The sequence below is a fragment of the Lissotriton helveticus genome, chromosome 6 (genome assembly GCF_964261635.1).
Source record: "Lissotriton helveticus chromosome 6, aLisHel1.1, whole genome shotgun sequence".
NCBI classification, from domain to species: domain Eukaryota; kingdom Metazoa; phylum Chordata; class Amphibia; order Caudata; family Salamandridae; genus Lissotriton; species Lissotriton helveticus.
Genome location: NC_136067.1, coordinates 1,714,475,547 through 1,714,498,772, shown reverse-complemented (window position 1 = coordinate 1,714,498,772; position 23,226 = coordinate 1,714,475,547).

Here is a 23,226-nt window from a genome sequence, read left to right as displayed (position 1 = left end):
AATCGAAAGAAGATGCATCGCGGAACACGAACTACACTAACCACAGTCCTTAGGGGCGATCCCGCCGGTGTGTGAGTAGTATGCGACCCCACCCCCATTTGTAATGTTAATGCTCCCTCGAGCAGTTGGCTGACGAGCCTGGGACCCCGCACCTGCGCGCCTGAGTGGTACTAAACCTGGCAATATTTGGCAGCCACCGGCAACCCCAGAACACGGCCCAATCCCTGCTGATGAGGGCTAAATACCCCAAAACACGTGTCCAGGGATGGCGAAGATAGCGAAGATAGCAGAGAATCAAAAGAAGATGCATTGCGGAACACGAACTACACTTACCACAGTCCTTAGGGGCGATCCCGCTGGTGTGTGAGTAGTGTGCGACCCCACCGCCATTTGTAATGTTAAAGCTCCCTCGAGCAGTTGGCTGACGAGCCTGGGACCCCGCACCTGCGCGCCTGAGTGGTACTAAACCTGGCAATATTTGGCAGCCACCGGCAACCCCAAAACACGGCCTAATCCCTGCTGATGATTGGTAAATACCCCAAAACACGTGTCCAGGGATGGCAAAGATAGCGAAGATAGCAGAGATTCGAAAGAAGATGCATCGCGGAACACGAACTACACTTACCACAGTCCTTAGGGGGGATCCCGCTGGTGTGTGAGTAGTGTGCGACCCCACCCCCATTTGTAACGTTAAAGCTCCCTCGAGCAGTTGGCTGACGAGCCTGGGACCCCGCACCTGCGCCTGAGTGTTACTAAACCTGGCAATATTTGGCAGCCACCGGCAACCCCAGAACACGGCCTAATCCCTGCTGATGAGGGGTAAATACCCCGAAACACGTGTCCAGGGATGGCGAAGATAGCGAAGATAGCAGAGAATCGAAAGAAGATGCATCGCGGAACACGAACTACACTTACCACATTCCTTAGGGGCGATCCTGCTGGTGTGTGAGTAGTGTGTGACCCCACCCCCATTTGTAATGTTAAAGCTCCCTCGAGCAGTTGGCTGACGAGCCTGGGACCCCGCACCTGCGCGCACGAGTGGTACTAAACCAGGCAATATTTGGCAGCCACCGGCAACCCCAGAACACGGCCTAATCCCTGCTGATGAGGGGTAAATACCCCGAAACACATGTCCAGGGATGGCGAAGATAGCGAAGATAGCAGAGAATCAAAAGAAGATGCATCGCCGAACATGAACTACACTTACCACAGTCCTTAGGGGCGATCCCGCTGGTGTGTGAGTAGTGTGCGACCCCACCCCCATTTGTAACAAAAGCATCTCCAGACCCTGGCGGAATATTTCTGAGTCCATCCTATCATCTCTGTTCTCTCAGATTGAGGTGGACACTTCGGAGGTAATGGAGGGTAGTTTCACTTCCTTCAACAATCCCGTAACACAAGGCTTTGAGAACCTGGCCCCTTCTAAAACATCTTCTAGTTAGCGAACATCACCGTCAGCTAAATGGTTCACACCTACTCTTCAGGAAGAAAACCTTAAATGCAAACAATTGGGAATAAAGGGTTGGAGGAACTATGTCACTGAGGATAGGTGGGCATGTAGCACTGCCCTCAAACAGATCTGAAGAAATAATAAAAAAGGTAAAATTGCTTTCTTTTCTATGCAAATTGCAGCTACCGACCATGCCCCTATAACGATCGTCAAAATTGTTAAATCATTTTTGCAGCTAGATGCCGTCAAGCAAAGTATCCCCATTTCCCAGTCTCTGGCAGAGGGCCTTTCCTTATTCTCCCACACCAAAGTGGGCAAAAAATACTCCAACTTTTGCAGCCAGACTGACCTCCTGCACCCCTGAGATGGCTTGAGTCATTCAAACTAATTTCATTAGCTGACTCGGAGCTTCTAATCCATAAAATCAATTTTGGCTCGCAATTTGATCCTTGTTCCCCCTTTATGCCCACCAAACCAAAGCGGCCCATGCCATCAATCCTCATATCAACACTCCATTTAACCCGTCTGTGGAATGCGGCAATGTGCCTCCTATTTGGAAAATTGCATTGGTGGTTCCTCTTCTAAAAAAAGGCAAATGCATATCCATGCACTTTGAGTTATTATAGGCCCATCTCCCTCTTTCCACATCTTGGAAATTTTTAGAATCCCTGGTGAACTATCAGATCATCAGGTTTGTGGAGAAGAACAAGATTCTACATCCCACCCAGTCGGGCTTCCATGCAGGGTTCAGCATGAAATTAGCCCTGCTCTGTGTCACTGATTGTATCAGGGAAAATGTTGACTTGGAGCAGAAAGCAGTGGTAATTTTTTTAGACCTCTCCTCCGCTTTCGACACTGTCTCACAAAAACCTTTTTCGAAGACTAGAGCAGGCGGGAATCCCGGGACGTTCTCTTAAATAGCTCAGCTCTTATCTAACCAACAGACAACAGGTGGTATTCCTCTCTCCCTTCACCTCCCAGTTTAGAGCCATAAGCTGTGGTGTTCCTCTGGGGTCATCATTAAGCCCTACCCTTTTTAACATCTATCTGGCCCGTTAGATTTAATCAGAACCTAGCATAGCACCAGTAGTGTGGGAAACCCATTTTGGAACCCTGTATGCATATTCGGGCAACGACAATTTACCAACCTCAATGACAAGCCTCCTCCATGAGTAGCGATTGGAGGGGGATTGAGATATAACTCTTGTCGAGGTTGAACACTCCATCATCAAGTTACTACCTAATAAGGCGCCCGGTTTAGATAAGCTTCCAGGGGACCTATACTGGTCAGAACCAAAAATATGGGCACCGTAATTATTTGTTCTGATTAATTCCATCCTAAAGGGCATGTACCCGCCTAATACCTGGCGGGGCGCAGAGATAGTTCCTATCCATAAAAAAGGCTGTCCCCTATTACCATCTAACTACAGGCCTATCAGCCTGATAGACATTGCCCAAAAATTGATGGGACGGATTATCCTAGAGACCTTAAGTCCCTTCCAGGCTGGTTTTAGAACGAGTACATCCACCTTTGACCAGATATTCAGGCTACAGGTCCTGTATTGGAAAACGGTGAGTGTGGAGGGTGGCAGCCTCTACCTCATCATTGTTGACCTGAGGTCTGCATTTGATCTGGTCCCCAGGGAAAAACTGTGGAGTGTACTTTTAGATCTTGGTATCCCACCATATCTCTTGGATGTTCTATTTAGGCTTCATGCTAAAACATATGCACAAGTAAGGTGCGGGAAGCACGGAGAACGGTCAGCCCGCTTCCCGGTAAATAAGGAGGTGCGCCAGGGCTGTGTCCTGGCTCCCACCCTGTTTAGTCTATATATCAATGGGCTTATAGACCACCTAATTGGCGTAAAGGACATCGGTGCCCCAAGGCTTGTGTCAGGTAGGGTGCCCGCATTGATGTTCGCGGACGACACTTTGTTGTTGTCCAAGACCCCAATGGGTATCCAACGTACCCTAGATGGTTTTGCTGATTTCTGTGCACTGAGAGGCCTGGAGATAAATGTATCTAAAACTAAATTTATGATTTTTAATCCTCCCAGGCGGACCCGCCCTAATCCAGTACTGGATGGCACTCCCCTGGAGCGAGTGAAAACTTTTGAGTATTTGGGCATTACCCTTGCTGAGCATCTGGAATGGGATACCCAGCTAGCAAAGGCTGATCTAAAGTTAACTCAAATAGCGGGTGGGCTTTTGAAAATGCACAAAGCTTCCGAGTTCAAGCCAGCCGCTCCCGTTATTGAGATTTATAAACTACAGGCTAGAGCGGCTTCCATCTACTGGGCATAGCTTTGGGGGCACCAGAGGCCTGCTAATCTTACAAGGGTTGAGAATACATTTATGAGGAACCTGCTGGGACTCCCAGTTAGTACCCCGCTAGTACCCCTCCGGATGGACCTAAGGCTACTCCCTATTGAGGAGGAAGTTGCATTACGGCCAATAATGTACTGGAGAAGATTGTGGTCAGTACCTGAGTTAGTTGCTTATAAAAATGAATTCAGGGAAGTTTGGGCAGTCATGAGAACTAAGAAAATCCCGTGGTTGGCCCACATAAAGGAAATTAGTAAGAGAATTGGATTACCCGAGATATGGGGAACACCAGAAGTAGTGTGTCTGGCAATATCCATGGTTGATCTGGCTCGCCACTATAGGGATTATAATCTACTGTCCCTTCACGTGAGTTCCACAGCTGGCAGATTGACAATTCAGTACCTTCAAATAAAAGAGGATTATAAAAAGGAAGACTTCCTAGACCTGATCTATCCAGCTTTGGCGAGGAAATTATATATCCAATTCAGGATGAGCAGTCTTCAGCTTATGTCGTTTACCAGCAAATGGGATAGCAAAAAAAACACTGAGTGCCAAGCTTGCAAATACAACTGTGAAAATTAGATTCATGTCCTCTTTTTTTGTACCACTTATCAGGATACACGCAAACGATGGGTGGCACCCATTTGTAGAAATCTAGGCTTGAGACTTTGTTCCCAAGCCTTCAGAGTATTAAAATATGATACACACCCTCCTATCGTTTTTGCCGTCGCCTGTTTTCTAAACGGGATGTGGCACAAATGTAGGAATTTTTTACTGAAATAACCAGATGGTTAGAATATAGGTACAAGATGGGACGCTTACTTTCTTTAACTATATCAATTGTTTAATCTGGTTTTACAATAGGATGAATAGGGATTATTTTTTAACTTTGTGAAAATAAGTGTATATATATGATTGTGATGTCTTTGTATTGATTTATACTATTTATTCGTGTTTTGTTCTGTATGTATGTATTTTACCTTGTACTTTTATGGTCCATTGTGACCGAAATAAAGTTATCAAAGAAAGAAAGATTTAATTGCACAAACTTGGGGTTTGAATATCGTTTCATACACCAACGATATACAACTTATATTAGCCTTTCAGCAACTCCAAGAAATTGTAATTGGGGATTTTTAGGGCTGTTTTACGTCCATTGCTCAATGGATGCAGAACCGCTGTCTTCAACTCAATTCTGACAAATTGAAAATGTTGATGTTTGGTTCTTCCTCCCCTCTTGAAGCAATGCAACTCTGGCCCTCTGATTTAGGGCCCGATACCACTCTTTCCTCATTAGTCAGGAATCTGGGGGTTTTGATTGATATGGACCTTTCCTTCAAACCACACGTTAAGGCCACTGCTTCTACTTGCTTCGGTCTGCTTAAATTCTTGAGGAAGTCCTAAAATATCTTCCCCCAGACACCCACAAGGGGATTGTACAAGTGCTAATCACCTCCAGGTAGGACTATGATAACATGCTCTGTCTGGATGCTGCCCGGATTCTGCTGTCTCCACTTCAGTGCATACAAAATGCCACAGCCAGGCTAATTTTGAACATCCCCAAACGCCAATATATCAGACACTGGGTAAAAGATCTCCAATGGTTACCGATTAAATCTAGGATCAAATTTAAAACTTTTATGATCACACACAGAGCACTTCACCAAAAGGATCCCTGCTATATTCAAAACAAGATCAAACATTATTCTCCTGACAGGGCACCTCCCTTACTAACCTCAACCTATTATCCATCCCCAAATTTCGCAAGGCAATATTTGGAGGCAGGTCTTTCTCCTTTCTAGCCCCCAGTCTCTGGAATGCTGTCCCACCTCGGCCGCCCCCTCATTCCATCTCTAGTAAAGCTTGTTTAAGGCACAGCTGAAGAGAGTGCTGTTTGCTGAGCTGTAATATCGATCCTACCTGACTTACACAAGCGCCAGGACTTTTCTCTTGAAGCAGAACTTGCACTCTACATATACCTTTTAATTCATTCATTCAGTTATTCAATCAGCACGCAATGATCATTCCAACAAAATTATGAGTTATTGCCAAAAGGAGATTGTGGTTTTTTAACTCCCTGGAGGAAACAGGGCAGTGGCTGGAAATTCGGAGACAAGTGGTAGGCAAGAGAAACAAGGGAGTTATGGTATTTACCAACACAAGAGACAGACAGCATCTAGATGGAGAAAAGGGAGTGGAAGACATAAACAGTCTGTGGCCAAAGGTTGAGGAGAACTCCAGTCTCCGGGAAGACCATGGCAAAGGTTACCTGTGAATTACTTCTTGGTGGGTTGTGGGTGGTGTCAAGGGCGAGAACTGTCGGTGGAAGTCAGCTGCGTGAGAACAAGAATGTGGACCACAAAGACCATGCAGCAGTTAGTAGTATGTAACAGACTTTAAGTTGTCAGGTTAGTCAGAATAACTACACAGGTTTGAGGTTGTTGGGGCAACCTATGTCTCAAGCATTGGAGATGGGGTTGTTTCACACTCACAGCATGAAGCAGTAAGGTAGGATGGGACAGTTTTGGAGTAGAGAGGAAAAGTCTCAGAAAAGCCAAACTTGGGGAAAAAGTAGAACAGGGATGATGGGTTAAAGTTCTAAACCTCTAAACCTAAGTTACATTTGACGTAGGACAGGTGGGTGCACAAAAAAGGATCATTTCTTTCTTAATGTAGAATGTGAATGGGTTGGACAATCAACTGGAAATGGGGGTGGTTGCGAAATTCCTAGCGAAGTAAGATGCAGATCTCATTCTCCTCCACGAGACATATCTGGGGTCCATAATTGTGGCTTCCATGACAGGGGGAAATATAAGGCCCTGTGCACTCGGGCTTCTCCTCTGGTTCAAGAGAATAGGGAATCCTGGTCAGTAGGTCACTCCCCCTTACAATCACCCAAGTATAGCTAGACCATTGAATTGGTTTGATTTATTGTACTTAAAGTGAAATGAAATGGATACAAAGTGGAAGACACAGAACTAATAATTGGATGGGCTTTATTGATGAAAACTGAGCAAAACAGGGTCAATGGGAGTGCTTATATGTGTAGGGTTAAAAATAGACACTGGAACTTTATACATGCGCTTGGGCTACTGGACCTATGAAGGGAAAGCATTCCTACACTGCCAATGCTATGACGACAATGTCTAGGATGGACTACCTATTGGTCGCCAGAACTCAGGGAGGCCTATATCACAAGATGTGCTATTTGGCACAGGTAATTTCAGATCATTCACTGTTGGTCACAACACTTGAGATACAAGGGGCCCAGGCAAAGAGAGATTGTCAGTTGGACCCATTGGATGTTGCTAGCTGGGAGACAAGGTTGAAACCACTGAGTTTTATTTCAAATATAATGAGGGATCAGTGCAGTCATTAATTATTCTCTGGGTATGGTAGAAAAGAGTGGTGTGGGGAAGATGCTAACCTGTCTGGCAAAGAGCAAGGAGAATTAAAGATGAGTGCTTCAGATTCAAACAGAAGAGTGGGGACTAGTCGAGCCCGTGGATGAGGTAGCACAGGTATGCAAAATGTTTCTCCATACTTTACATAGGCCAAAAACAGGGGGGGGCATGGCTGGATTTTAGGAGTTCATTAGGGCTATTCCAACCCTGTTACTGAATAGTGAAGACAGATTTCAACTGGATCTGTAGCTAGATGAGAGAGAGCCGTTAGAGGTAGGTAAACAATTTAACAGTAGAAAGATCTCAGGACCTAGCTGTTTTGCACCAGAATTGTTAATGTGCTCGATAAATTAGGGAAAACACTAATAGATATGTTTCAGGAAGCCAAAAAGATGAGTTGGCTACCAAGAGACGTTAGAACTTCCACGATAGTGGTCATACATAAACAGGGCACATCAGTGGAAGAATGAGACTTCTACAGGCTTACCTCCCTATTGAATACAGAGCTTAAAATTCCAGCCAAAGTGTTAGCTATTTGTTTCTGCCCGGGTGGTTCATAAACCTATCGACCCCAACCAGTCGTAATTTATGTAATAACGAACCACAAGACATATCTCTTATGACTGTACAAAGGCCTGTCATGTAGACGCCAAATGGTGGAGCCTGCTGCTATAGGCATTGGATGCCTAAAAGGCATTGTAATATTTAGAGTGGCCTTTCCTGTAAGCCATTTTACAGAAAATCGTATCGGACTACAAGAGTGGGTGCAAATGCTCTATAACAAGTCGCTGGCCACTGTCAAAGTCAATGGAGCACTCTCACACCTGCTTTTTGCAATGGATTCAAGCCCTTAGTGATGAGGTCAAAAAAGATGCTTTTGGTTAGAGGCATAAGATGGGATAATGTCTGGGAAGATGCAATCTCCCTATATGCAGATCATATGCATTTCTACCGAACTGACCCTGACCAATCACTGTGTAGAGTTTTAAAGATCCTAAAGGTATTTGGAATATATTCAGGCTTAGCGATAAAGCAGCACAAATTGGTGCTTTGTCTAATCACTGCTGGGGAGTGGATGAAGTTGACAAGAGACCACTACAAATGGGTGATTTGTCCTGTGACAGTAAGTGGGGAAGACCAATCAGTTGATGGAGATTAATGAATGGGCATTTGCCTCCCATCAGAAACTGGCTCTGATGGCTAATAGGCGAGCAATGGGTAACAGATGGTATTTAAACAGGCTGTACAACAAGGGGTGTATGACCGGCTTGCCACTCCAGAGAGCACTAGCTAGAAAAACCTGGAAAACAGTCCACAAGAAAAATGGGGTGGCAGTCCAAGGTAAAATGGGAACACCACTGTGGGAAACTGGTCTCCTGGCTAGTGTGAGAGGTCTGGAGTGACAAAAGCAAAGGGATCTTCTGCGAATTTCTAAATTGTGAGATATTTTGAAGGGTCATGAGTTGCTATGCTTCTGTGAACTGCAGAATGAATACAAACTGACAGATGACCAATTCCTAGGCTATCGCCAGGTGAGACAAATTCTTGACAGATACTTAGGGCTCCATTACGATGTCGGGCGGATCGCCACCGCCATGGTGGCGGTGGCGATCCGCCCGACAGAAATGCCCGCCCGCCACCCTTTCCCCCCCCGCCACATTACAATGGCGGGGGGGACCGCAACGGAGGGAAACGCCGCCCGCCACTTTTCCGCCCAGGTCGCCTTGCGGCCGGGGCGGTAAAGGAATAATATGGTGGCGGTGTCTATTAGACACCGCCAGACATATTATGATGTGTGGTGTGCAGTGCCTTTCCGCGGCGGCGATGCTGCCACGGAAAGGCATGCGGTCTTCACTCTGGGGGCCCCCTGCGGGCCCCCAGAGTGAAGTACAGGTGGGGGTGCACATGGGGGGTACCTGTGGTACCCCCCTTCATTGTCATTTGCAAAGCGGCAGGCACCGCGCGGTGCCTGCCGCTTTGCAAATGACAATGTTAAAGTGCATTCCCAGCATTGTGGCGGGCGGTGCAGAGAGCACCGCCCGCCACAATGCTGAAAATACAGGATGTGCCCGCCACTGTGGCGGGCACATCCTAATGGCACCCCCGGGACCCCCGCCCTTATGGCGGGCGGTCCCGATTTACGATGGGATGACGGGCGGGCAAAGTCCGCCCGTCATCCTAATGGACCCCTTAGAGATGCTTGCTGAGGCCAAGGAGGAAACACCATTAAAGTTTAGAATACTATCTGCCCCTTTGCACAGACACATGGCCCAGTAAATCTATAAGACATTTATACTAAACTATCAGAAACCATTCAAGGCAGTAATGGCTCATTGGATACAAGACCTGGGGGAGTTTGTTGAGGAAGAATGGACCAAAGTATGTAGGTACCCCAGCTTGATGGCCATTAGGGCTGGAGTGCACCTGGTACAATTATAAATACTACGCCGGGTCTATTTTGTGAGAACCAGGTTATATAGGCATTTGACAATCATACAGTTTGAGGGGTTGTGGAGAATCAGGAACACTGATGCACACGCTGCGGAGCTGTCCAGGGCTCCATCCTTACTGGAAGCAAATAGCAGGATTTATTTCCAGAGTGACAGGGAAAAAGATCAACATCACCCCTCCATTGCTGACATTGGGAAACTGGGGGGAAGGTGGCCATACCAAAAATACGAGTTCTTTTATGTATGTAGCAGTAATGATTGCTATAAGGTATATCATACAAACCCGAGGGGGATTTATGCCACAAATTGTAATTATGGACCACAAATATGGAAAATATGGACTGGTGCATACAGACGGAGGCCACAATCTACAAAACAAGAGGGTGCCCTCAGGAATTTGACAAAAATTGTGCAAAATAGCATGGAGAGAGGGGGGTGAATGATGGAAATAGGAGGGTGTAGCCGGTCGAAAGTCAGTGAAGATTTTCTGGTAGCAGAGGACGGGCGCAACCAGTGCACTCAGGATAAACTGGGGAGTCCAGGTCTGATGTGTTCAGGGAAAGGATACATACACAAATATAAGGAAATAACACATTTAGGTAATAACGTAAGCTCTAATGTGGTGTTTGATATGGAGTGGCTGGCCTGGTTTGATATGTCATAAAATGGTTAAAGGTACTCAAAGGTTAATAAAATCATTATTAAAAAATGGATACAATTTGAAGCTGTTTCCTAGTCAGAAATAACATACTTTTTTTTAAAGAGTTTTATATAGCACTAGCTGAATCCCAGGGTATCAGAGCACTTTACAACAGGTACATTAGGAGCAAGTATGCAGTACAAATTAAAGTCAACGATGCGGATCAGGCAGAGAATAGGCGAACACAGGCGCGTTGCGCGGGCGGGCAGGGAGGATGAAGTTCACACAGGTTGCATTGTTCACATCGGACGAGAGTCCCGAGAGATTTTCTTGATCCGAGTCGGTGTCACTGGACCCTGTATACGGTTAGGAAGAGTGCAGGCTGGAGTGCATCCATGGCTTCTATCGGTTCATTTGAGAGCAGTCGAGGAAGAGGTTTTTGAGCAGATTTTGGGAATTTGGGAAATGAGGATATCGTTCTGATGTGAGGGGGGATGGAGTTCCAGATTTTCGGGGCATTTCCGGCAAACGATTTTGTCGCGGTTTTCTGCTTATGAGATTTCAGTGTGATGAGTAACAGAGTGTTGGAGTTCCTGAGGTTTCTGGACTGGCCGGCTTTTTTGAGTTTGACAGCCAGGTATTCCGGTTTGCCTGTGTGTAGGGCTTTATGGGTGAGGCAGGCCGTTCTGAATCTAGCTCTCAGCTCAATTGGGAGCCATTTTAGTTCTTTGAGTGCAGGGGAGATGTGATCAAATTTCTTGGGACCAGTGACCATTCTGGCTGCTGCATTTAATGTTGATTTCAGGGGGGCAAGGTGAGATTTTGATGTCCCAGTCAGGGCTGCGAGCCCGTAATCTATTCTGGCGAGCGCTAGTGCTTGGGTGGGTTGTTGAAAGTCTTTGGGAGGGAGGAAGGGTTTGATTTTGTACAGTAATTTCAGATTGAGGAAGGCGCTTTTTGCGGCTTTTGAGATGTGTTTTTTCATGTTTAGTTTGGGGTCTAAGGTGATACCTAGGGATTTTACCAAATCCGCAAGGATGAGGTTGCCATTGAGGGCATCGATATCTTTGAGCCATTTCGCGATTTGTGGGTTCTCATCTTTATTGGAGATGAGGAGTATTCCGGTTTTCACTTGGTTAAGTTTTAAGTGATTGTTTGGGAGCCAGATTTGTACCTCCCTGAGTGTGGCATTGAGTCTCTGGATGTCAGCAATGGAGGAGGTTTCCAGGTAGAGTTGTGTGTCATCCGCATATAGGTGAAAAGGAATGTTAGATTTCCTGAGTAGGGAGGTAAGGGGTTCGATGTAGATGTTGAAAAGCTGAGGGGAGAGCACTGATCCTTGTGGGACACCCCTGTTAACAGGGTGGAGGTCAGACTCAAAGTTTTGAATTTTTATTCTTTGTGAGCGGTTGTGGAGGAAGGATGAAACCAGTGGAGTACTGTCTTTTCTAGGCCTGCCCTTTCTTGTAGAGTCTTGATGAGCAATTTGTGATCGACTGTATCGAATGTAGCCGATAGGTCAAGGAGGATGAGAAGGCAGAATTGGTCCGAGCCCAGTGATTTATGTAGATCGTCAATGACATTCAGGATTGCTACTACGGAGAAAATAGATTTTGGGGCCTTTCCACTGTAAGGACATGTTTAAGATTAGACCTTTACATGTCCTCCTTTTATATACCATGAACCCAGCACTATGGGCAATAAGGCCAACTAAGGGGTGATTTTTTAATATGTAAAAGAAAGGCTTAGGCTTGACAAAAGGGGTTATTTTGACAAGTTGAATTCGTAGTTTAAAAACAACACAGCCCTTGCTGCAGTTTATAGGCCTGCAGTTATATTTGCACTGTCACTGCAGTGGGTGGCACAATGGGTCATGCAGCTCACTGGTGACATTTAACCTACATGCACTGGATACACTTTGTACCACATACTGGGACTTATAGATAAGTTAAATATGGCAATTAGGGGTATGTAAATGTCTTCATATTAAAGGGAAGAGCACGGATATATGACGTTACAACGCATACTATTACAACGCATGCTTTTACAACGCATTTTTTACAACGCAAACACTATTACAACGCATGTTTTTACAACGAGTACTAGTACAACGCGAGATAGTGTTAATCATAGTAATACGTTTTTACAACTAATTTATTTACAATGCATACCGTTACAACGCAGAATTATTATTATTTTTTTTTTGTAAAATAAATCCTGGGACGGGATGCAGGGAAACTAGGGGTTTTGGGTGTTGAAGTGTTTTAAAATGTATTGAAAAACTGAACGTTATTTTAAATAAAGTGAACATTTTTATTGAAATTAATACTCGAGTATTAAAATTAATACTCGAGTATTAAAAATGAATACTGATATATTCGTCACTATTTAAAATTGTAAAAAAATTACGAAAATAACAATAAAATAAAATCGAAACATATTATTATTATTTAAAAAAATGATTGGTAAACAAAAACATTATACATAGATGATGTCGCCATTTTAACATACAGTCTTCCAAAATAAGTCCTACGACTCTTTCCATTAAAATAATACCACAACAGTACTTCTAAAATGGATGCCAAAACGGAACGAAGTAACGAAATGAATTACTCTTTTTACTACATTTTAATTTATAAGTTTCCTCAAAAATATAACGTATGTAAAAAAAGAATACCAACGCTGTTTTTCTTTAAAAAAACAATGACACAGTGAAAAACATATAAATACGAGCCAGACACCATTTTTAAAACAGTTGATTCTCAACTCCCAGAGAGACCAGACGCCAACAGCTGACCCTCTGACCTGATAGCAAAGATAATACCCGATTATATATTAGAAGCAATATTTCTCATAAAACAAGTAAGTTAATAAATATCTAGAATATTTTCCACAAACGATTAAAATGTTGACTCTAATAAATAAATTTTTCGTATTTAAATGTAATAATATAACTTCCATATTTTAATATATTTATGAATACATATATCCATAATTAAAAAACCATCCATATCAAAATCAAAGTTAAATGTAAATAAAAATATATTTTAATTATTTATCTTTGCAATAAAATATATACATATATTATTCAGTAACATCACTAAATATGACATTTTTATTTATAGTCGAGGCACTATAATCTACTACGAAAACGACAACAGCAAAAACATTTGGGTTTTGCCAAAAAAACAACACTCTACTTCAAGATTAATTTAAAGGTACTTTTGGATTTTTTACAAAAACAGTTTACTATCCAAAAATTAAATGAAAGACATGTTTAAAACCATATATATTTTATTTAATTTTCACAGAGAAAATGGTTGTGTAAAAAATAACAACTCTTCTCTACTTTGAAAATGTAATCGACCAGTTAAAAAACAAGGTAAATATTTATTTGTACAAATTATTGATTTTATAGAAATGTAGTCATTAATAAATATTACATACATGGTGTAAGGCGTAACTCAATGTAAGTGCAACAGTAGGGTAAGTGTGTAATGGAGTAGGGGTATCAATTACTAATCTAACTCCAGGTAGGTGTAAAAGTAGGGTAAGTGTGGGATGGAATAGGGGTATCAATTACTAATCTAATTCCAGGTAGGTGCAACAGAAGAGTAAGTGTGGGATGGTGTAGGGGTATCAATTACTAATCTAACTCCAGGTATGTGCAACATTAGAGTAAGTGTGGGATTGTGTAGGGGTATCAATTACTATTCTAACTCCAGGTAGGTGCAACAGTAGGGTAAGTGTAGGATGGTGTAGAGGTATCATTTACTAATCTAACTCCAGGTTGGTGCAACAGTAGGGTAAGTGTAGAATGGTGTAGGGGTATCAATTACTAATCTAACTCCAGGTAGGTGCAACAGTAGGGTAAGTGTGGGATGGTGTAGGGGTATCACTTCCTAATCTAACTCCAGGTAGGTGCAACAGTAGGGTAAGTGTGTGATGATGTAGAACACTGTAAATTCAAAAATATGTACACCAAATTTTAATGACATTTATAACTTCATGATAAACATTTTGCATTTTAATGGCATTTCTTTTTCCTATTTCATTTTTTAGAAACTCTCAAAAATACTTCTGATACTCAAATATCTCAAAACATCAACAACTCTACAGGCCTCCAAGAGACGAAAATACACCCAGAATCCAGTCCATAAAAAAAGAAAGAAAACCACAAGGTATATAAAACACATAAGGCAACAGAAAATGTACAATGTTATATGTTTAGCATTTACTAATCTAAATCCAGGTAGGTGCAACAGTAGGGTAAGTGTGGGATGGTGTAGGGGTATCATTTACTAATCTAACTCCAGGTAGGTGCAACAGTAGGGTAAGTGTGGGATGGTGAAGGGGTATCAATTACTAATCTAACTCCAGGAAGGTGCAACAGTAAGGTAAGTGTGGGATGGTGTAGGGGTATCATTTACTAATCTAACTCCAGGTAGGTGCAACAGTAGGGTAAGTGTGGGATGGTGTAGGGGTATTATTTACTAATCTAACTCCAGGTAGGTGCAACAGTAGGGTAAGTGTGGGATGGTGTAGGGGGATCAATTCCTAATCTAACTCCAGATAGGTGCAACAGTAGGGTAAGTGTGTGATGGTGTAGGACACTGTAAAATCAAAAATATGTACACCAAATGTTATTGACATTTATAACTTTATGATAAACATTTTGCATTTTAATGACATTTCTTTTTCATATTTAATTTTTTAGAAACTCTCAGAAATACTTCTGATACTCAAATATCTCAAAACATCAACAACTCTACAGGCCTCCAAGAGACAAAAATACAACCAGAATCCAGTCCATAAAAAAAGAAAGAAAACCACAAGGTATATAAAACACATAAGGCAACAGAAAATGTACAATGTTATATGTCTTATATATATGTCTTCTGCCCTAAAAACCGGCCTCTTGGTGGAATCAAAAGGCCTGTCCGGCCCTGGGGGCACAGTCATTGGGACTGCCAGTCGCCTCCAGCAAATACGGGAACAATCAGATTAAGGAACACAGAATAACAATACATTCTCACCATACCACCCTGCCTGCGGATACAGGTACAGAAGTTTGTCTCCGAGGGGAAAAGGAAAAAACACAAAAGAGATTTCACAGGAAGGAGATTATTAGCAAAACATATGTGACCTAAAGCTGTTAAAGACATGCATGGTAAGACCTCATCTCAATTTGTAGGGTGCGAAGAGGAAGACAGACGAGGTGGCAATGAATACCATGTTTCATACCATGTTCTCATTATTCTACACCTTGAAACAATATATGCTACAGACATTTGTGCCAGCAATTGAGAGAAAGTAAACATCTTTCGATATCTGCATTGTGCTCATTTGCTGCATCAGATGCAGTGTGGCGCAACAAGAGTGATTGGTAATATATATCTTATGATATATTGAGGGTATGAATACCGTTTCTGACCAAAACATTTTTTTTTACTTGTAATTAAAAATTATCACAAAAAAGTCTGGTTATCTGAAAAGCTACACAAAAGCTAGGTTCGATGGTGCACATATGACCTATAAACATAAATAATCTTCTTGTCTGAACATTGAATCTAAGATCTGAAAACTAGAAAGCAAGCAATTTGTAACCTATGACTTATGTTTTTCTCTTTCCTCCCCTCGTCATTTCTCCCCCAGCGTCCAATTACACATTTCTGATGGGCCACCATCTATCCAGCCGGGAGACTCGAGATATTTTCATCTCTGTGCAGCAGAAACTGAAGTGGCCTGCTTCTGCAGAATACTAATACGAGCTGCGACTGAAAAAGGAAGCATAGCGACACCTAGACTTTCCATTCGTTATGGGGCTTATGTATGAGAGCCCTGCGTCATTTGTGCATCACGTAAAGTGGTACATGCGTAACGCACAGCTCTCAATCCGATTTATGAAGCCACGCAAAGCCACCCTGCTTGGGTTTGAGTGGCCCCTTGAATCATGAGTGAGGCAATGCAGCGTAAATCGCTGTGTCACATTACTCTGCACCCGGGAGACGTTCCAGGGGCATTGCAGTGGGTTTTCCATGCCACACCCATGGAATTTGACGCTGCCCTAGATTTCCAAAATCCGGTAAACCTAGGGGAGTGACAAACCCTTACGCCTCCCGAGGTGAGGCGTAATAGGAGAAATATATTTATTTCTCCTCGTTTGTTCCTCTTTCTATGTATGCTGCCTTCTATAGCACACATAGAAAGAGGAAAACGCCTCTTAGGCAGTGGCGGCTGCCTTGGAATTGGGTGGTGGGGGTTAGAGGGAGTTGAAAAACGATATAAAATGAACTTACCTGTGAACTCCACCACCACCTCTCCTCTACTCCGTCCTCTTCTCTCGGCACTGGTAGCATGAAATAGAAGCACCCATCCTCTCCCAGCCAATCATGATGCCTCGTTACAGCAGTGTTATGATTGGTCTGAGCACCGTGGTTCTGCGCTCAGAGAGGAACTGGGAGCCTGTGCATGTTCTCCATCCAGGCTGTGCATTACAGCCTGGTGGAGAACATGCAAAGTGCGCATGACGGTTTGTGGCCCAAGAGTGCTGGCCACACAGTCATGCGCACCTAGGGAGTGCAAACCACTCCTCCCTCTGCTCTGGCCAGCCCAGTCCCGCCCTAACCTGGCTCTGAGTCTGCTGTGAAAAATAAAATTATATTAGTGTCATGTTATTATCATTTTCTTGGAAGCTCTGGTTCATTTTATATCATTTTTCAACTCCCTCTAACCCCCACCACCTCACAAGCTCTGGTGCATCACAGGACTAGCACTGCATTTTTGTGCAGCTCCGAGTGCATCATTTTAAAATTACCTCTTTTTGTTTAATTAGTTGATTTTATTTTTATTTTCCCCTGTTTTTAACTGGCCTCGCATACTTGCACCTCTGTCCCGCTTACCTGCACTGTAATCGGGAAAACACCGCATTTCGCGGGTCCCTCGCCCTGTCTCGTGTGGCGGCCATCTTTGGAGGGGCACACGCCCGGCGGCGCTTCATGCTCCCAGCGGTCTAGTCGCTAGGAGGCTAGACCAGCATAAAGCAAGGCAATCTCAGGTGAGCGTTCTCACAAGCTCTGGTGCATCACAGGACTAGCGCTGCATTTTTGTGCAGCTCCGCGTGCATAATTTTTAAATTACCTCTTTTTGTCTAATTAGTTGATTTTATTTCTATTTTCCCCTGTTTTTAACTGGCCTCGCATACTTGCACCTCTGTCCCGCTTACCTGCACTGTAATCGGGAAAACACAGCTATTCGCGGGTCCCTCGCCCTGTCTCGTGTGGCGGCCATCTTTGGTGGGGCACACGCCCGGCGGCGCTTCATGCTCCCAGCGGTCTAGTCGCTAGGAGGCTAGACCATCATAAAGCAAGGCATGCTGACGCGCAGCGGTAACGCGCAGCGGGATCGCCGAAATTTCGCCGGAGTTTCGCCTGAGTTCTGCCCGTCTGCGCCCGTCCGCGCTGAGGACGGGCTGCAGGACGGGCAGTACACTGACGCCTTGTATCTTAGCTCGGGCCGGTTACCCCACGATCCTTCTGCCATTCGTGTAACGTATTCTGCAACTACTCTACGATCTTTGCGACCCCATATATCCGCCCCTTGTACGTTATGTACTCTGCCTACCCATTACTTCACTTGTGCTGGCTGTAGCTTTTCCACCGGTAAGATGTTGCTTTCAAAGACACAAACTGCTAAGGCGCATCACCGGGGTAAAAGGAAGCCCACTAAGAAACTTTTAGCCTCCCTTCCTCTTCAATTTTGGAGCATAAATTGCAGATCGCTCCCCAAAAATAAATTCAATTTATTTGACTTTATAAATGATGAGTTGCCTGATGCATTGTTTCTGACTGAGACCTGGCTTCACGAAAGCTCTGGACCTGACATTGCCATAGCCGTTCCAAACAATTATGCTATGGTACACCAGGACAGGGTTTCCGGGAAGGGTGGGGGGATTGCTATTATTTTTAAAACCATCTACCAATGTAAACTGGAGTCATTCCCCCTTCCTGGAAGCGAGGCCGCACTCTTCAAATTGAAGATTGGCCCTCAACTAACGCTGTCCGGTCTTTTAATATATCGTCCTCCGGGTAATGCTGGCCCTTGGATATCATCGTTGGCTGACATTATATCTCCCGTGTTACTTAAAACGGCTAATTTCACCATTCTTGGTGATTTAAATATCCATCTTGAAGATGTGGAAGGTACTCTTAGTCAGTCGTAATTGTCTGACCTTGAAGTTTTTAATCTTTTACTTCGTAACTCTGGGGCTACCCATTCGGCCGGTCATCTGTTAGATCCAATCATTTCTAATTGCCTTATGATTGCTCCCAAAGGGCCCGCCCATTAGAATGGTCTGACCATTTTGCTGTACACTTTATGTTACCTTCCTCCTCACCCAACTCTAAGCCCTGTGTTTGTAAGAGCAAGTCTTCCTATCGATGGGACAAGCTCAATATGGTGACTTTCAATCATCATCTTACTGAATTTATTCAGACTCTGGAAAGCTCTGGTTCAGAATCTAATGCTGCAGTTTCCCAGTGGTTAATGGATGCTGTGATTGCATCCTCTCCTCCTTTATCTAATAACCATTGATCCCTTCATCCTCCTGCACCTTGGTTCTCTGAAGATTTAAAATTACAACGAGCCAAGTGCAAGGCATTGGAAAGGAAATGGAGACTTTCCTATTCTACCTCTAGTAAGGTGATTTATAAAGTTGCATTAAAAAGCTACCATGTTAACTGTAAATTGGCCAAGGCCACTTTTACCGCATCCACGATCACCCAGGCACAGAACTGTCCACAGACTCTTTTTGCTGTGGTGAAGAAGCTAACGGGAGCAGACACAGTACCTTCTGCTCCGGCATTGGATAAATCACAGTGTGATGCCATCGCAGATTTTTTTATTTCTAAGGTGGAGCGTATTCATGAAATTTTGAATACTTCCCCGCCAATTGCTGACTCCCAACCGGTGGCTACTTTTAGCAGTCCTCTACCTCCCCCTTCAATGTACATTCACGATTGGCCTTTGTTTGATGACATCACCTTCCTCTCGTGTCTGAACAGTATCAGGTCAGGCTCTCCTAGGGACCCTGTTCCTATGAAGATTTTAAAACTGTTGGACCTTGAACCACGAAGAGTCCTAATGAGACTCCTAAATTCATCTCTTACAGAGTCTCTGGTGGCGCAAGAGTGGAAGCATGCCATGGTAGTTCCCCTGCTGAAAAAGACCGGTGCGGACACCTCTAATTTAGCCAATTTCAGGTCTATATCCCTGCTGCCTGCATGCTCCAAAATCTTGGAACGACATGTGAACACTCAGCTTAATTCATTTGTCGAGAGCGTGGGATAGCTTCATCCCTCCCAATCCCAATTACTCCACCGAGTCCGCTCTCCTCGGGGTGACGGAGAGGCTTCCGCACGGTATCGATCGCGGGGAGACCTTTGCACTCATCCTTTTGGATTTGAGTGCAGCGTTCGATACCGTGTCTCATTCCATCCTTCTTGATGCTCTCCGCTCCCTTGGTGTCGCTGGATCTGCGCTGGCCTGGATTACCTCCTTTTTAGGTGAGCGTACATTTCAGGTGTTCTCGACAGAAGCTGAATCTGCTGTTTATTCATCGGCATACGGCGTCCCTCAGGGGTCGATTCTCACCCCTCTGCTGTTTAATATCTATATCAGACCCCTTGCTACTATTGTGGAGGACACCGGTCTGACAATCTATTCGTACGCCGATGACACGCAGATTGTGTTCTCTCTTTCCAGCAGTGAGGGCCATGAGATCTCGGCCTTGAAATTTGGCCTGTCACGCGTTGCTGCTTGGATGCACGACCATCTGCTCAAGCTCAACGGTGACAAGACCGAGGTTGTCATCCTGGGCAAGAATAAAGACCTGTAGGGCCCTCGACATTGGCTCAGTGATATGGGCCCTCTGCCGAAGCCAGCACCAGTTGCCCGCAACCTAGGTTTTCTCATAGATGATAGGCTCTCTATGAGACAGCAGGTAACTAAGGTCGCTGCAATCTGTTTTTCCACCCTAAGATGGTTGCAGAAGATCCTGTGGATGCTACCCTGCTCTACTCAGAGAACTGTCGTCCAGTCTCTTGTGATTTCTCGTATTGATTATGGGAATGTGCTCTATCTTGGGGCTGATAAGGCCACTATAAATAAGCTTCAAGTGGTGCAAAACTCGGCAGCCCGTTTATTGTGTAATATACCTCGGAGATCTTCCGCAGTTCAGGCTCTGCGTGATCTTCACTGGCTTAGAGTCCCGAACCGTGTAAAATTTAAACCTTATGCCTCCTTTTTTAAAATCAGGCAGGGTTCTGCCCCCAAATACCTGCAGAACCTGGTTCAAGACTATAAGCCTGGTCGGACTTTAAGATCTTCCACTAGTGGCGATTTCCTTGTTCCCAGAATCAGACTGGCCAAAATGGGCGGCCGCTCCTTTTCCTATCTTGGCCCAAAGATGTGGAATGTCCTCCCGTCGGCTCTGAAAGTTGAGACCGATCTCCTTTCATTCCGTAAAAAACTGAAGACCCTTTTGTTTAATTAATTTCCCTGCACAGCCAGCTCTGTTTCGGGCCTTCTGCTTGTCTCTTTCTTTTATCTATCTCTGGCGCCGGGAAACCATTGAGGGTAGCTGTGCGCAATACAAGTTTAAATAAATAAATAAATACATTTTCTTTTTTTGCACTGCTCATAGAACAGTGGGGCGACGCTCCTCCGCCTTAGCGGAGGAGCCATCACTGCTCTTAGGATTGTTTTTGCGCAAGAAGGTGCCCCTTCCGGCACAAAAACAATCCTGCATGCAACGGAGACTCCCTTGCATCATGGTACAAGGATGCCTACCTTGCTACTAGGCTGCCGAAATGGAGGTAGCACAAGGAAAAAGGACAGGAATGCACCATATTGCTTAAATATGGTGCATTCCTGCCCTTTCACTTTGGAGTAGGGCAGCACAGCAAGATGCCTTGCTGCACTGGCCTTTGCCAAAATCTCATAAATGAACCCCTTTGTGTATATATCATTCAACTCCCTTGTTTTTTCATTGAGGCCAAGGTCATTTAATAATTTTGAGATATGTGAGACTCAGGGCCTCCTCATCACATTATGCATGGGCCCCATCTTGTTGCATTACGCCACTGTCCAGAGAGAGTACATGTGAGCTGTGTGATATTCTCTTAGGTTGTGATGTCCTCTATGCCCCTTAAGTAAGCAGCTTTGAGATAACCAGCTGATAATGGTGTAGCACTGTAAAAGACCTATTGCAGGATCCATGTAGCTGTTAAAACAACCAGGCACACAACCTACATAGCATAGTCATTGCTATCAGACTTTGGAACTCTTTTACTCAATATAGACTAGAATCATACTGTTGCACTCTACTGGACTCACCTGGAAGGGAGGTGATAATCCGCTCAGACCAAAATGTTGACAGAATCGGAGCTTCTGGCTTGGTGTTGGTCTGTCCCAAAACGCCTCAGGGACTCAGAGTACCACTTTCTATAATACCATTTCAGGGGGTTACACTGATAAAAAAAACATTAGGATAAGATTCATTGACTCTGCAAAGAGGAGAGACATTACAGAAACAACCAAAAACACAGACAGGCTTCGACTTACACTAAACTGTATCTTTCAGATTACGCTTGAGAGAATGCTCAATTGCTAAACCAAGCTAGAAGTAGAGAATGAGTCCAGGATGACCACTGGTGCAGAAAAGAAAGTACTTCATGCCCTCAAAGAGGCAGCCATTCTGGCCACATTGGTAAGTTTCAAGAACAGTCAGTGGGAGGCTTCCAGGATTTTTACTAAAGCTATTACAAGAATCCGCCTGGGGGTGTTTTATTTATGGGTATGATTCAATATGGATTCTCCATAAAGCTTCAGTCCCGTCCACAGTGATCCGTGGACTTTGAGAGGAGATTAGCATGGGAAAAAGATGGTGGCACTGTCAGAAAGAATGTGTTTCTGGGACAAGAAAGCAGATAATCTGTGTCTGATGAAAGGGGTAAATTGAATAATCTTCCTGAATCAAAGCATCTCAAGAGTATTTCAACATGTGCAAAAGTTAAAAAGAATAAACAGGGTTGACTAAAACAATCGTTATCCAACATAAAAACTTAAAACACATCAATTCTCCAGTGAAACACAAACATTTGATGATAATGATGGATCTCATCAATATCTGAAAATTCCCATTTATCACCCAATTCATCCAGAACCGGAATCAAAAGCCAACCTTACTCCACATGTTTCAATACCATAAACCTACATACCAAGGCTCTTTAGCAACAAACGTCAACACACGTTTACAACACAGCAATGAGCATTCAACATTATGTTTAACTTATTGAGTAACAAAATCTAAGAATTGAAAGAAATAACAAGAATATAAATAAACCTCACAATATACTCAAATGTAAATGACTTGCAAGTATTCTTATTCCTTCTACTGCCAGCTATGATGTCTACAAAAGACTTGTTCAGGACAGACCATCAGCTACACTCTGGTAACAGGACAGTACATATTTACTGTTCAGTTTGGCACCTTCTGCAGGGTCATCCCCAAAGCTTTTGTCTTCACTATCCTGTTTTCTGAACCAGTTTTCAATGGCTTTTAGTACTCTGTGCACTTTACCACAGATAACCAGTGCTAAAGTGCTGTGCTCACTCCTTAGATCATAGTAGGATTGTTTTATTCCCACTTGGCATATTTAATTTACTTATAAGTCCCTAGTGAAGTGCAGCCGCGGCACGTGGAGGGAGTTTGGTGGGGCAGGGAGGCAACGCGGGGGAGGGGCAGGGTGGTGGGTGGTAAACAACGGAATATGGATAATTGCAGGTAACTAAACAATTTAATAAATAAAACGAATTTCGTAGCACACCCTGCATCGCAAAAAGCGATGCAGCGCGAGCCACGATTTTTTTTTATTTATTAAATTGTTTACTTACCTG